Genomic DNA, 2,970 nt, shown 5'->3' with positions numbered 1-2,970 from the left:
GATTGCGGCATTGCAGGACCATACAAGGACGAGCGTGGAGGCGTCGTCATCCAGCTTTGGGACGCTCAGGGCTGATGACGATGGCTTAGACAGGTCATAATCCAGCATTAGATCAACAACCATGGCTCATGCCAAAGATGATGCTGATGATGAATACTCTGCTCAAGCATTGCTTACATTTTATTATATAAGCAATGTCCGACCAACTGCGCAGTGAGTGTGCAATGCAGCGTATGCGCCTTGTACCGAGTTGATGTCATGTAATGTACCCTGGCCCAAGTTACTGATGTCATACCATCTACAAAGTGTTCATAGCAGCAGTGGAGGATGTGGCACCTCAGCTGCGCATTCTCGTGGAATGTTTTAACTTGACATGCTAGATGGCCTTGCTGTATACTACCCACATACATGCAGCACAAGTAAGAAGGAGGATGGGTACTGTGCACAAGAAGGCACGCTTAAATGGTGCACGCACAAGTGAATAGTCTCGCGAACAGTCGTATTCCTCATCATCATCGTCGACCAGCTGTGATGTGTCCCCTGCTGGGTGAAAGTGTCCCCAGCAGGCAGAACGTTTTATGCACAGGATATAGGGGGCGTGCGGTCGCGCAGCGGTGAACACGCTGCGCTATGAAGCCAGCAAAGGGTTGATGGCCGGCCATGGCAAACATTCGTGGTGAGCCAACCCCCAAACTGCACTGATGAGCGTGGTGATGTATGGTCAAACATCCCCCCACGTGAGTGGCATGGTACTGAGAGGACTTCATCTCGTAGTGGGTCGACACAGGGTTACAGATTAAAATTAATTATGCATTCTTATTATACAGAATAGAAGGCAGACATGTTGACATGCGTAGACATGCAGGCGTTTATAAATAAATATAATTAATAATTAGACAATGCAGTTATTGATAAACAGTATCGGCAATCATGAATATTTACGTAAACATTTGGATATATAAAAAGCCTGATTTACAGACAGACATGTTTATATACAATTATTAACTGTGGAATAAAAAAAACAACATTATTTTATTATTAACTGTCACTCATCGGTATAAAGTGACAGAAACAATGCAATAATTTGCATAAACACACGCTTCATTGTATCGGTTCACTGCATTAACAACTCCACACCAAATATAAACACATTTGAAGAGAGAGAGAACTAGACCGCTGGATGAGTGAACAGGTGAGGCAGTGTTTCACTCACAATAACAATCACAATTACGCGTGGTCCGTTTATTGGTTTGTGTTTAGTTTTTTGTCCTCGATTAGCACGGTTGGCTACGTACTGTGCGAAAGAAGTTCAACATACATACATAATATAGCACGCCCTCAATTTATTCAAAGCCTCACCGAGTCTCAAGAGTCCTTTGCAGGACGGTCCTGCTTTGCCATACAGGTTTGACTCTTCATTGTTTTCATGCTTAATTCTATTAATCAAGCAATGTTTTTTTTTTCCGGAGAAGCCTAGCAGAGCCTTAAGACTTCTTTGTTAGGAAGGCCTTGGGTTGGAAATCTTTGCTAATTCCATTAATGGGTGTTTGGCTTCATGAGGAGGAATTTGACAGAAACCAGAGGGAAATCCACCACGTACCCACGTAGGATGGGTAGCTACCCATCTACCCGCACCCATTCAGGAAACTCATGGCTACCTCGCAGCCCGAGGTGACGACAGCGGCTGGCAGTGCCAGTCAGTCGCCCGTCCAAGCACCAACCAGGTTCAGAGGCGATCGGGCGCACGCAGGGCGAATTGGCATCCTCACACGTTACACAGCAATGGTGCGGTCTATGAACCGGTCCACTTAACCGTAAACGAATACTTGGCGCACTGTTGTAAAACATCCTCATAGGCGCTCGCCAACAGCACTTGCCCCAACAGTCTTTTGGAGGCCACGAAGGGGACCTCTGTCTTCGTCTCTGTGGCTTGAGTCACGTTGGCCTCTGTTCTATCTCTCCGCTATCAGCAAGAAGAGAGACAGCAGAGCCGCTCGACCAACGCGAGCTATCGACGTCGCAAGCAGCAGATGGCGCTCCAAGACCGCACGCTCGCTTCGATGCCGATTTGCGGTGGGCCCCGTCGCACGCTGAGCGATTTTGTTAACAACAGAAATGACAACGCAATCGTCACCGTCATCATCATGAGCCGTGATCAGTCCACTGCTGGATTAAGGCCTCCCCCCTATGCTGTTGCCATCTAGCACAGCCCTGTGATGTAACCGTAATCCATCTGCACACGAGACGATTCATCGTTCCACTTCTTCACCTGTGGGACATCGTCTGGGGCGCGCTCCCTCCTTTGGCTGCCACTCCGTTGTGAGTCTCGACCATCAGCCATCATCCCTTCTAGCGATGTGTCTTGCCCAATGCCATTTTTATTTCTTAACAGTCAATATGATGTCTCTCACTTGGATTCAATAAATTATTATATTTCCAACGGGAGACCTGTGTTTGCAACTCGTTTGTCATCAGTGCGTTGCAAATGAACTTTTAATTAAAATTAAAGCCGATTTTTCGAATAATTTATTTTGCCAATTGATATGACGGATAAACATGTATACTCACTTGCAAATCATGTATTATATGACTGTGATTAAAAAAAATATCATTTCCGAATAAATGGATTTCAGATGCTTTTATTGAGAATGAGAGAGAGTGGTGGCGCAGTGGTTGGCGCACTGCGCTATGAACCTGACGATCTCAGGTACATTTTATCGTCATGGATACAATTTGCAGTGTGGGAAATCTGCACCGGATCTGGGCCCAATCTTCAAACAACAACCACCATGACCTACGCAGGGTGGAGAGGCCTTCATCCAGCAGTGGATTGACACGAGGCTGTGAGTAAATAGTCGTATTTATTGTCGACATCGAGAATTCGCTGCACGTGACGAATTCCATACAAACACAGGCAGCTCTGTGTGAAAATGAGGCATGAATCAGAGCACATGATGAAATGAGTGGCGC

The sequence above is a fragment of the Petromyzon marinus genome, chromosome 32, assembly GCF_048934315.1.
Source record: "Petromyzon marinus isolate PM22_M1 ecotype Great Lakes invasive population chromosome 32, UKy_Petmar_22M1.pri1.0, whole genome shotgun sequence".
NCBI lineage: Eukaryota > Metazoa > Chordata > Hyperoartia > Petromyzontiformes > Petromyzontidae > Petromyzon > Petromyzon marinus.
The sequence above is the reverse complement of the archived record's forward strand: the minus strand, read 5'-3'. Positions refer to the sequence as shown.